At 44.6% G+C, this 13713-nt stretch overlaps 1 protein-coding gene across 2 annotated transcripts in view; it reads left to right on the forward strand.

Moving 5' to 3' along the window:
- PTPN18 (protein tyrosine phosphatase non-receptor type 18) overlaps positions 1–13713 on the forward strand; it is a 162721-nt gene that overhangs the window by 37907 nt on the left and 111101 nt on the right. The gene's annotated exons all lie outside the window — the stretch shown is intronic.

Raw genomic sequence — 13713 nt, forward strand, 5'->3', positions numbered from 1 at the left:
GAGGTCTCAGTCCAGGAGTCAGAAAGAGGTTGAAAGACAAAAGAAAACAGGAATGCCGAAAGATTTTACCCAGCAACACTCAGTACTGAATTGCATGCTGGGTAGGCTATAAGAGGCTCCGCGCGGCCATCTTAGTTCTCTTCTGGATGCATGTCCTGCCTGTGAGGACCTGTGCAGAGGTGTTCCAGAGAGCGTGGCCTACACCTACGGTGGAGCGGCACAATCAGCGACTCTGCTGTGCACCAGTGAGCTGGAGAGACACTGGGACAGAACTGAGAAGGATCCAGATACGACTGTCGGAGCCATCAGAGGGTCCTGGTTCATCTTGCGGAGCGGTGTAACGACGCCGGCCGGCGGGAAGCAAGACCCAGTGCACCGGAGCGGAGCTGTCCTGCTACACAGACCTAGCTGGCTCATACTTTCAGAGTTTGTTAAAGACCCCAAAACCATACCACGGGAGGATGGGAGGGGCCACATTTTAGTGCCAGCTTAACATCCAGCGTACCCCCTGAGTAGAGACCCTAGGAGCCTTAATTTTGATAAAGACCCAGTGGCTGGGGGACACAGCCACCTGCATATACGATCTCCTTAAACAAGAGATCTAAATATCTGGTAAGGGGCAGATCGTTTTGTTTGGTGGAGGAATTTCCCTATTATCACATTCTCCAGGGTGACAACAGTGCATGCTTCACATCAACAGAAGAGTGGTGTTTTATATCAATATTATTGATGCCTTTTCATTCTTTTACTGGTGAAAGACATTTTTTAAAAAAAAGGAACGTTTTTGTATGGACCTTGTTCAACATATTTGATGTCTGATTGCACATATACAAAAAAAGTAATCCTATATGTCACGTATTTATGGTAATTTGTGTATGTATATGTTATGGTCATTTAAATGGTTTTTGACCACACTCACTTATTCACAGCAACGCAGCCTTTCTTTGTATAAAGTTTCTCCAGCGCTGCCTGCCTCTTCTGTTTGTGATTATAGTGGGGGTGTCTCACTTGCCACAGACAGGGCAGCTCCCTGTACTTGTCAATAAACAGGGGCAGGAAATTGTGGTCGTTGAACCCATCCATTTTCTCTGCAAGACACAACACAAGACAAACCCTAATGTCAGGCCAAACTCCCCTAATCTTGTTACAATATAGGCTTCAATTTCGAAGCAGTATAGGTCCAAGTTTAGATCCTACCTTCGTTAGCACGATCAGCGTCTCCGATGCTCCTTCCTCCGCTCACAGATCGTACATAAGACGCGCGCGTTACGATTTATACACACTGCGCATGCGTATAACTCCGCCCGCCCCTGACGTTCTTTCTATTCTATTCCCCGCCCCTTTTCGTTCGGTGCAGTGGAGGAAGAGCACATGGCGGATAGACAGCAGGATCGTGCTAAGTACAGCAACGAGGAGGAGGAGGAGGAAAGGCCGGAGCCTGAAACGTCCCAATCCAGAAGGAGATTAAAGGACTCAAATATGTCCTTTGGGGAGATGTTGGAGATGGTGGACATCCTGAAGAGGGCCGACTATGATGGAAAGTATGGGCCTTACCCCAACCCCAATATCCGAAAGGCCAAGATCATGGCGAAAGTGGTCAGGAGTATGCACCGGAAATTCGGGGTACGACGATCGAAGGATCAGCTCAGGAATCGGTGGTCGGACCTGAAATTACGAGAACATGAGCAGTACAGAAAGATCCGGAGAGTGCTGCAAAACAGTAAGTATTTGTGCTGTGTTCCTATTGTTCTTGTGTTTATTACGTTCGTGCTGCTCCATGTGCTTTTGGGAACTGTTGTACAGTTTAAAATGGCAACTTTCATGTTCATGGGCACATTATTCGTTCGGATCACACATTTTTATTTCGGACTATAAAATACCATTGTTTAGGCCATATGCATTTGGCCACCATTTTGAGGCCCTATACATGTCTTCAAAGAATTGGGTTGTGTAGATGGCTTGGTTACTAGAATGAAATGCAAACTAGATTGTGTGTAAGGAGAGGACACTCGGCAGCTGTTTTCACATCTGGACACTGGAGCACTAGTATGGGACACAAGAACACCATTTTTATTAGGGGGCCACACAGGTGCTCCAGTGTATACTGTAGGGGGGGGTCTCCATCTGTGAAGCTTGTACTAAACAGGTAAAGTATTGCAGCTTGACAAAGGACACTAAAAATGCTACATCTTGGAACTCTGCTAAAATAGATCATTGTACCCCACTTCCAAGCAATGTTTCCTATTTCTAGTTCTGCCATCAAATATCTGTGTGCTAATTATACCATTTTTGTTTTACATAGGGGAGAAAAGACTCAGAGGACACCCCTCATCCGAGGAGACCAGAGACCCCCCCCCTCTGGAAGAAGGGGAAATACCCCCAACACAAGATGAGCAGGAGGAAGAAGACATGGTGGAACTAGTCACCACAACAGGTGAGTGTCTGCGACCACAGGCTCAGATAAGAGATGGATGGCGGCATTTTTTTTAGACCTAATTTATTTTGGGTTCCTCTCTTTTTAGGTGATCGTGAGGTTGTGGATGAAGATCCTTTCACATCAGAAAGTGCCCAGATCGTGATCGGGGAGATCATGGGGTGTAATTTACAATTGGAAATCATCAAGCAAAACATCAATGATGTTATTCTAAAATATAAAAACATCATTGATGTTTTGGGGCAAGTTTAAAGCCCCTCCAAATCACTTTCTTCTTTTGTGTGCTACAATGTGCTAAATGTTTTTGTGATTTTTCCAAAAGCCAAATTTGGAGGATGCACACAGTGTGCCAACATGTGCTATCTGCCATCACGGGAGATCAATGGACGCGTTTAGGGGGTGCAACCCCTTCCTCAATAATAAAGTAGCGGTGAGGAAGGGCTTTCTCCCCCAAAACACGTCCCTTGATCCCCCGTGATGGCAGGTCACACATGTTGACATTGTGAAATTTGTGTGCATCTTCCAAATTTGGCTTTTCCAGGGGTGATTTCCCCCCATCTGAACGCAATATCAAGCCCAGTTCCTAAATACTCATGTCTGATATTGCCTTCAAGTTCTACCAAATGTGAACTTTGTAAGATCAAGATTTGTGTCTTTCTTGTGGGTTTTACACAGGCCTGTTTTTGATAAAATGCACATTTTGATTTTGGATAATGACACCACAAAAATTGTTATACAACAAACATGTTGGTTTGTCAGAAAAACCTTTGGTAAATGCACATGTGATTGTGCAGGTATTAAAAAGATTGCTCATCAAGAATGTGTGGATTATTGTCTCAACGCTACAACACTTTTGGGGTGATGTAATTGTTGTTTTATGAGAAAATGGGGGTAATTTCCTAAGGGCAAATCCACTTTGCACTACAAGTGCAGTTTCAGTGCAGTTGCAAGTGCACTTGTAGTGAAAAGTGTCTTTGCATTTAGTAAATAACAGCCAACAGTGCTTTGTATAAGGTTACACAATCACGACATTTTCTGCACTCCACACATTTCTGTCAGGGTCAGCTCAAACAAACACAAGCAGTAAATGTCCACAAAGAAGAGCCTGGGGGGAGATGCCTGTCGAGAACTTGAGGTCCTGCAGACTTCTCCCTGTGGCCAAATAACGCAAGGTAGCGACCAACCTCTGCTCCGGAGTGATGGCTTGCCTCATGCAGGTATCCTGCCTGCTAATATAAGGGGTCAGCGAAGCCAACAAACGGTGAAACATGGGGTCCGTCATCCGGAGAAAGTTCCTGAAATCATCAGGATTATTCTCACAGATCTCACGGAGCAAAGGCATATGAGAGAACTGGTCACACTGAAGCAACCAATTCTTGGTCCATGAACTCCTCCCCACCCTGTTCATGGACTGGACTTGTGTCAAGGTCAGGACCCCAACACCAAGCCCCCGCACAGCACGAACTCTACGAGGAGTACGCATACGAAACATGGCTAGAAAACGGTCGGCTGCTCAGAACAAAGTAACAGAACGCACTGAAGAACAGCAAGGCCTGTGAAGAGCGACCTGAAAAACAGCAACGAGCGGGCAAGATCGCACAGAAAACTCCGATACGAACTGACTGCACGCACTGAAGAGCAGATACAAACCCACAAGCACAAACTGAACGGCAGAAAACGATCTGAAAGCCACGAGTCTGAAAAAGCGCGAATCGTCTCTCACCAAACTTTTACTAACACGAGATTAGCAAAAGGAGCCCAAAGGGTGCCGCGCTTGGTTCTGAACCGGCCTTTTCTAGTCTCGTCGTACGTGGTGTACGTCACCGCGTTGTTGGCGATCGGAAATTCCGACAACTTTGTGCGACCGTGTGTAGGCAAAACAAGTTTGAGCCAACATCCGTCGGAAAAAATCCTAGGATTTTGTTGTCGGAATGTCCGAACAAAGTCCGACCGTGTGTACGGGGCATAATTGTGCAGCTCTAATATCTGGGATAAGCATCAACAACTTTACCAGTGGGGTTGTGAGGGGTTTCCCCCACGGCCATGTACTCTTGATTCATCGCCCCACGCTATGATGCACAATGGTGGTAATTTCCATTATCCACGTGACTACAGGCACACGAATGTGAAATTTAAGTTTATGTCCTTTGAATTGTTTTCTACTTGTGGAGGCTTTGGAGGGATCTTCGTGATCTTGCATGCATGTGTTCTTTGCCATATAAAACAGTTGTCTTGAGAAACCCCAGACGAAGACCCTTGAGTCGAAACGCGTAGTTGTACCCACAATTTTTGAGCTCTAGAGCTTTTCCTTGTATGAAGAAAGGCCTATCATCCTGTGCAAATTTTGCATTTACCATTGCATGTAATTTATTGGTGTCTTAAGATTGTATTCAATACAATTATATTTGTATTTTTATATATATTTGTCATAGTGATGCCTTTCTAAAAGTCCCTTCCATAAACCCCCTTTCTGGGGAAGAGAGAGATCGGTGTTCCTGCTTAGCAGAAACACAAGATCTTCATCTTCCCCTCTGACAGAATGGCGGATTGCCTTGTTTACATAAGCAGACCCCCGTTCTGCCTCTCTTGAACGATTGCGGGGTGCCAGCGATTGTGTCCAATCACAGCGAGAGTGGGTCACCGGCGCGTGTGCAGGTCACCGGTGGTACGTGTGTGCGCCTCAGACCCAGTGCACAAAAGCACGTACAGATACTTGATTTTGCACAGGAAGGCCCAGAAGAGGTTAAAGTGTAAAAAAAGGGCCCCCTGGTAGCCTTTGCCTCTTGGCTCATGGCTCTGACTCATCAATTCCTGCCTCAACAGGCTGCCATGTTCAACCTGCTCATGTCATCTTTCCCACCTCTGTTGTACTTTTAGTAGCCTATTGGCTTCTGACTCGCCAACTTGGGGGGGGGGGTAAAGTATATCGGGAGATACTGGGGGACGTTTTTGGGGTCCCGTAATTTCTAATGGCAGACCTACATTCAGCAGCCGAGGCCGGAAACTCCGCACAATACCAGGTTTTAGGTACCTATAGCTAACAGGACAATTAGCCATAACATTATGACCACCCACCATAACCCGTTGAGGGATGGACTCCACTAGACCTCTGAAGGTATGCTGTGGTATCTGTCACCAAGCCATCAGTGGTATATCCTATAAGTTGTGAGGTGGGGCCTCCATGGATTGGACTTTGTTTTTCCAGCAAATCCCAAAGATGCTTGATTGGATTGATCGAGATCTGGAGAATTTAGGGGGCAAGTCAACACCTCAAACCCTGTGTTCCTCAAACCATTCTTTAATTCATTAGACCAGGACACTTTCTTGAAATGCTCCATGGTCCAGTTATCATGCTTACTGTATGTGCCCATTATTGGCACTTCTGGCTGTGGACACTGGCCAGCATTGGCACCCTGACCAGACTGCGGCTGCAAAGCTCCATATGCAGAAGACTTCGAGGCACTATGTCTTCTGACACCTGTCAATTAGAACCAGCATTAATTATTTAAGCAATTTTAGCTATAGTAGCTCTTTTCTTGGAACTTACTTACCACATGCATCAATGAGACTCAGTGGCCCATGACACTGTCACTGTTTTACTAGTTTTTTTTTCTTGGGTTACTTTTGGTAGGTCTTGACTTCTTGTGCCCATCAAATGCAGCCACTTGTGCCTGCCCAAATGCAGCCACTTGTGCCCATCATATGCAGCGACTTGTGCCCATCATATGCAGCCATTGTGTCCATCAATTGCAGCCACTTGTGCCCATCATATGCAGCCACTTGTGCCCATCATATGCAGCCACTGTGCCCATCATATGCAGCCACTTGTGCCCATCAAATGCAGTCACTTGTGCCCATCATATGCAGCCACTTGTGCCCAGTATACGCAGCCACTTGTGCCCAGTATATGCAGCCACTTGTGCCCATCATATGCAGCCACTTGTGCCCATCATATGCAGCCATTGAGTCAATCAATTGCAGCCACTTGTGCCCATCATATGCAGCCACTTGTGCCCGTCAAATGCAGCCACTTGTGCTCGTCAAAGCAGCCACTTGTGCCCATCATATGCAGCCATTTGTGCCCATCATATGCAGCCACTGTGCCCATCATATGCAGCCACTTGTGCCCATCAAATGCAGCCACTTGTGCCCATCATATGCAGCCACTTGTGCCCATCATATGCAGCCATTGTGTCCATCAATTGCAGCCACTTGTGCCCATCATATGCAGCCACTTGTGCCCGTCAAATGCAGTCACTGTGCCCGTCAAAGCAGCCACTTGTGCCCAGTATATGCAGCCACTTGTGCCCAGTATATGCAACCACTGTGCCCACCAGCTCTGACCCCCCCTCGCTCGCGGCTCTGACGCCCCCTCCTGCTCTCTGCTCTGACGCCCCATCTCGTAGCTCTCTGACAGAACCCCCCGCAGGTGGTCACTTACCGCCAGTCCTGATGTCCGTCCTCGTGTCTCCTCTGTGGCACCTCTTCCTAAGCGCCAGAACATCCAATAGGATGCCCTGGCGCTTTGGCCAATTGGGAAACAGGTCCAACTACCTGCCTCCCTGATTGGTGGGGAGGAGTGTTAGTGTGAAAATAGCGAAAATTAATTCGCTATTGTCACACAATTGGGTGTGATCAGGGTGCACTCTCTGCGCCCCGAGCCCACCCTATTTTGAAGCCTATTAGAGCCTCTGACTCTAATCAGGTGTTTCAAAAAGTACCACGCCCTCCCGCCCCGACATAGGAATCCATGCGTCCAGCATCCTGAATCGCACGGGCAGCACCTGCTTAATATACTCTTAAAGTCACAGTCCAAAAATGTCCTTTCAAAGGATTTCTAACTTTCCCAAGTCCAATGTAGACCAGGCAACTCCAGTGATGTCCCTTCTGATTGTAGATCCTTTGTGGCATTTCCCTCATGCCCGTGAAAAATTCTCAGAAGAAAAAAATGCTATATAGTGTAGTATGTCTGATCCAATCAATGTAAAAAATGCATTTATAGTGTGCTTACATCAAACAAATCTCCAGTGAATCCAAATGTGTTCATATATATGTACACTTACGCACTTTTGTGAATAATACGGTTTTTAATTTGGTGAATCAAGCTATGTTGCAGTATTACAGTATTATGTGAGTTTTTTTCATTTCTTGGAGCTTCCAAAATACTGAATTGAGGAGAGGAGGGGAGGAATCTTTCTGGAGGAGAGGTTAAGACACAGAGATAACAATCACATGGGAATATTATAGAAGGCTCTATCTGAGATATATGTGGGTGAGGGTGAGGGTGAGGGTCAGGGTCAAGTTCCTCCACCCCAGACTCATTCATCCATGTCTTTAGGGACCTTGCTTCGTTTCCCTGATGCCAGTGAAAAATCCTCGGAAGAAAAACATGCTATATAATGTAGTATGTCTAATCCAATCAATGTAAAAAATGCATTTATATTGTGCTTACATCAAACAAATCTCCACTGAATCCAAATGTGTTCACAGATACACTATATTGTCAAAAGTATTGGGACACCTGCCTTTACACCCTCATGAACTTTAATGGCATCCCAATCTTAGTCCGTAGGGTTCAATATTGAGTTGTCCCACCCTTTGCAGCTATAACAGCTTCAACTCTTCTAGGAAGGCTGTCTACAATGTTTAGGAGTGTGTCTATGGGAATTTTTGACCATCCTTCCAGAAGCGCACTTGTGAGGTCAGGCACTTATGTTGGACGAGAAGGCCTAGCTCACAGTCTCTGCTCTAATTCATCCCAAAGGTGTTCTGTCGGGTTGAGGTCAGAACTGTGCAGGCCAGTCAAATTCCTCCACCCCAAACGTGCTTATCCATGTCTTTATGGACTTTGCTTTGTGCACTGGTCCAAATCATTTGGTGGAGGGGGGATTATGGTGTGGGGTTGTTTTTCAGGGGTTGGGCTTGGCCCCTTAGTTCCAGTGAAGGGAACTCTTAAGGCGTCAGCATGCCAAGACATTTTGGACAATATCATGCTCCCAACTTTGTGGGAACCGTTTGGGAAAGGCCCCTTCCTATTCCATCATGACGGCGTACCAGTGCACAAAGCAAGGTCCATAAAGACATGGATGAGTGAATCTGGGGTAGAGGAACTTGACCCTTAACCTCATATATCTCAGATAGAGCCTACCATAATATTCCCATGTGACTGTCGCTCTGTGTCTCAACCTCTCCTCCAGAAGGATTCCTCCCCTCCACTCCTCAATATTTTAGAAGCTCAGAGAAATGAAATAAGCTCACACAATGCTGTAATACTGCAACGTAGCTTGATTCACCAACTCAAAAACCATATTATTCACAATTCTGCGTAAGGGTACATTTATTTGAACACATTTGGATTCAGTGGAGATTTGTTTGTTGTCAGCACACTATAAATGTCAAAAATTTAGACATACCACACTATAAAGCATTTTTTTCTTCCAAGAATTTTTCACTGGCGTGAGGGTAACACCACAAAGGATCTACAATCAGAAGGGACATCTCTAGAGTTGCCTGGTCTACGTTGGACTTGGGACAATTAGAAATCCTTTGAAAGAACATTTTTGGCCTGTAACTTTAAGAGAATATTAAGATTGATAATAGTGAGCACTGATTTTATTTATATGCTATTCCCCCACTGTAATTGTAGGGTTCTTTCAGCTGCTGCTATAACCTAGTGTGCTGATTTGTGCAACAAGGTCTTGACTATTCCAGAGCAGAAACATTCCACAAGAGCTGCAGTTTTGGAGTTGCTCTGACCCAGCTGTTTAGCCATTATAATTTGGCCCTTGTCAAAATCGCTCAAATCCTTACATTTATCCATTTTTCCGATTTATTTTACAAAGGTTATGGTTAATGTTCAGTCAATGTTCAGTCAATCAAACAGAGCCAGCAATTAGACAGTTACAATGCAAAGTAAACATATGCAGACAGGAAAGACATACGTAACCAGGCACAAAGCCTTACAGTATTTATAACAAAAACAAAAATAAAAAAGGCTGTATCCAAGCCAAAGTGTAGGTTTCAGTAAAACAGAAATAGCAGACCACATGTCAGAATGCACATAAGCATAAACCATAAAGTATTGGATCAAAGGCTTGTCCTATTGTCCATTTGTCTGCTTTCAACACTTCGACTTCAGGGACAACATATTCACTTTCTGCCTGATATGTCTTACACACTTTCGGGTGCCACTGTAACAAGATAATCAATGTTATTTAGTTTACCTGTCAATGGTAATAATTCTATAGCTGATCGTCGTATATGCCATCTCATTTTTACAGCTAACTTTTGCCTACATTCATATTTCTGTTTTTCAAAGTGCCCCAGTGGACAACAGTACAGCAGCATTTTTTCCTACCACTAACACAGATGCAGCAGGATGTTTTCCTACCATTGACACCTATGCAGAAGAATCTTTTCCTACCACTAACACCGATGCAGCAGGATCTTTTCCTACCACTAACACTGATGCAGCAGCATCTTTTCCTACCACTGACCCCAATGCAGCAGCATCTTTTCTTACCACTGACATATATGAAGCAGCATTTTTGGCTCACACTGACAAAGCAGCCTTTTTTCCTTTTGGGGACACCACCGGCATAGTAGGCTCACTAATATCGGGGCATTTCTTTACTCACCACCATTAGCCTCATATTTTGTACCACTGTTAAACTCTTCAATTAACTGGAGTTTACCACAGCCGTTTGAATGTTTTTAGCGTGCATATCTTAGTGCCTCTTATTTAAAATCAGTTTCTTTTAGCTTTCTACCTTACATGTCTGCTTCTTGTTACAAAAGTGTGTGACCAATTGTTTGAGGAGGTCTTAGAAAATGTCATTTTGTGGGTGTGGCTACAATACAAAATAGGTGTTCCTTTTTTTTGTCGGTCTGGTTATAAGTGGACATGGTCAATATGGTGACCCCGGAATCTGGAAGCCATTGGGTGAAATGAATGGAGAGGCCAGATTGAAAAGTCAATGTCTTGATAAAATATAATAAAAACATTAACAGCCTAAAACCACACGTGTCAAACGCAAGGTCCACGGGCCGAATCCTGTCCACCAGGCCATTTTATGTGGCTTTTGCACTCTCCTATAGCTGCGGCACCTCCCTCATCTCTGCCCCAACTTGTTTCAGCAGTCAACAGCATAGAGGAGGATAGATTTCCTCTGCCAGATTCTGCGCATCTCTGTTCAGCTACGGAGAGGCTTGTCTTTGCCCCCCCCCCCGTCTCAGTAGTCGGCAGCAGAGAAGGAGGACAGAACTCCAGATCCTGCACCTCTCTGTGCAGCTGCAGCACCCCCTTGTCTCCACTTTCCCTGGTCTCAGCATTCAGCAGACTCTGGCAGCTGATTCCAGTCCTCCTCTGGTCCTTCTCCTGACCCTGTTTTTTCTGCTTCCAGCAGCAGCACAAGGTGGGTGCACTGTGATATAAAGGGGGGCTCTTGACATCTGATGTAAGGGGGAGGGGGGTGGGGTTCTCTGGAAATTTGCTTATAATTATCATGAAAATAAAACAAGTTTATGACAGCTGAAAAGGAGGGTCACACAACGCTGATATTATCAACAAATAACTTTATTGGAGACTGCTCAGACACAGTATGGTTCTGCCATGGTGTTCTGACTGAGCAGTCTCTAATAAAATTTCTTGTGGGTAATACCAGCTGTGTGCTACCCTCATTTTCAGATGTGCATCATCTGCTGCAGGAGCGTGAGTGGGTTCTGTGCCAGTCTGCACATGCCCTTCACAGCTTAAAGTGGTAGTAAAGCTTCTTGAGAAAAAAAAAAACGTTTTACCCTGTAAGGTAATATCATAACGTGCTAGTATGCATCACATACTAGCACATTATGAAATACCTTAAAACAAAGCCCTTTGAGTGGCACAGGTATGCTGTTCCTTCAGAGCGCATGCGCTGGTGACATCACTGGCTGCTGTTCGATGGAATATCTCCTAAATGGTGCACGTTTAGGAGATATTCATTTTATCTGCAGGTAAGCTTTATTAAAAGCTTAACTTTAAGTTAGCATTATCAAACAAGTTTACTACCACTTTAAGTCTTAAAGTGGTAGTAAACCGCTGTGTGGATTTTTTTTGGTTTTTTTTGGAACCTGCAAGGTAAAGCCATAATGTGCTAATATGCATCGCATACTAGCACATTATGTGAAACTTACCTTAGAACGAAGCCTTCCAGTGATGAGGTGTCACCGCTGACAAGGCTTCCATCTTCACCCGGTTTTCCTTCTTGGTTCGCTGACTCTGGCTGTGTGACTGGCTGGAGCCGTGATGACGTCACTCCCGCGCATGCGTGCGGGAGCCGCTGGTTACATCACAGGACTCTGAAGGAACAGCCCGGGTAGCCGTTCCTTCAAAGCACATGCACCGGCGACATCACCGGCTGCATTAACAGTAAATATCTCCTAAACGGTGCATGTTTAGGAGGTATTTACTGTACCTATAGGTAAGCCTTATTATAGGCTTACCTATAGGTACAAATTATGCGTGGGAGTTTACTCCCACTTTAAGTTATTACTAAACCAGTAATAATCGAATGCAGAAAAAAATTATTTAATATGATAAGAATAGATACATTTATATAGTCTTAAGCTGACCATGGATGGATCGAAACTTGGCCGGGTTAAGCAGGGACTGGCCAAAATTCAATCCATCTATAGGCATCTAGTTGTACTGAAGTTGTATCATCGATTGATTTCAATAGGACCAGTCTGTCTGATTTTTTGCACACAATCACTGCCAGTGGTTATAGTAGCCGACAGTGATGATTTTATTCTGCTGGCAGGGAAGGCTCCCTGCTGGCAGAACACAATAGCACTGCAGGAGAGATTCCCCCATCCACAATGACTGTGTGGATGGGGAAGTCGAGGGGTTTTCTTTCCTTCCACTTGTAGTGGAAGGAGACAAAGTTGTGTCATTAATGGCTTGCCACAGATACAATAGGCCCTTTGAGGGCAACCATAATGCTGATGCGGTCTGCAATGAAATTGAGTTTGACACCCTTAGTCAAAAACTATATTAAAAATACTTATCCCTGCCATAGCGGAAATCAGCAAAAATGTTATTAATAAAAATAGAATTTCACTGTAAGGGTAGATTTAGACGTGCGCTGAATCAAAAACCTAAATTTTGTTTTGTTTGAACCATTTGGAGGTGGACTTGCTGTTGTGTTTCGGATCATTGTCCTGCACAACCCAAGTGCACTTGAGCTTGAGGTCACAAACTGATAGCCGGACATTCTCCTTTAGGATTTTCTGGTAGAGCTCAGAATTCATGGTTCCATCAATTATGTTAAACCACCTGACTGCAACAGCACCTATCTACACTTAGTGGACATGGGAAAATGAAAAAAACTTCCTGCAGTGATGTCCCCTGATCACATAGTATGTTTTGGAGCAAGTGAATAAGAATCAATTGACAAGCATATTTAGCAAAGAAAATAAGGTACATCTCACATGCATCCACCCCTGAAGAAGGGAGCTCTGTCTCGAGAAATGCATCGGGTATACTAGATGTACTACTATCCTATACTATATGTACCTTTTATTGGCTTGGCATTTAATTTATGCTATTTATGCATGTATGATCCTTTTTGAATACATTTTAGACTGTATTTACTGCTATGTTTATTGGCTTAAACTGTGCTCACCTCACTCAAAGTCCCAGGGCGATTTTTGGTTTTGTTGCTCTGAATCGCGATCCAGATCGCACTTCAGAGGTTACTGACTGAGGAAGCAATGTGACGTCTCTCCGCCACACGTTTTGAACCCATTTTTGCCAACAAACACTCCACATCTGCACATTTTCACCCCCCTCCAACCACACGTCTAAATGAAGCCTTAAGCCTTGTATACATGATCGGATTTTCCGAGGGGAAATGTGTGATGACAGGCTGTTGGCGGAAAATCCGACTGTTTGTATGCTCCATCGGACAACTGTTGTCGGATTTTCTACAGACAAATGTTGGATGGCAGGTTTTAAAATTTTACGCGGACAAATTTCTGTTGTCGGATTTTCCGAGCATGTGTACACAAGTCTGTCGGACAAAAGTCCAAAGTACAAACACACATGCTCGGCAGCAAGGACGAGCCAGAAGCGGTCGGTCTTGTAAACGAGCGTTCGTAATGGAGAAAACTTTTGTGATGTGGCAAATTATGAAATCTTGAAATGCAGAGCACCATTCTCTTCTTCTTTAATGGGATAATAATGAAGCTGCTTTGCTGGTGATACTGATGGAGTTATTGCAAACAAATTTTCAAAGGCTTTT

This window comes from Aquarana catesbeiana, linkage group LG09 (assembly GCF_042186555.1).
Source record: "Aquarana catesbeiana isolate 2022-GZ linkage group LG09, ASM4218655v1, whole genome shotgun sequence".
NCBI classification, from domain to species: domain Eukaryota; kingdom Metazoa; phylum Chordata; class Amphibia; order Anura; family Ranidae; genus Aquarana; species Aquarana catesbeiana.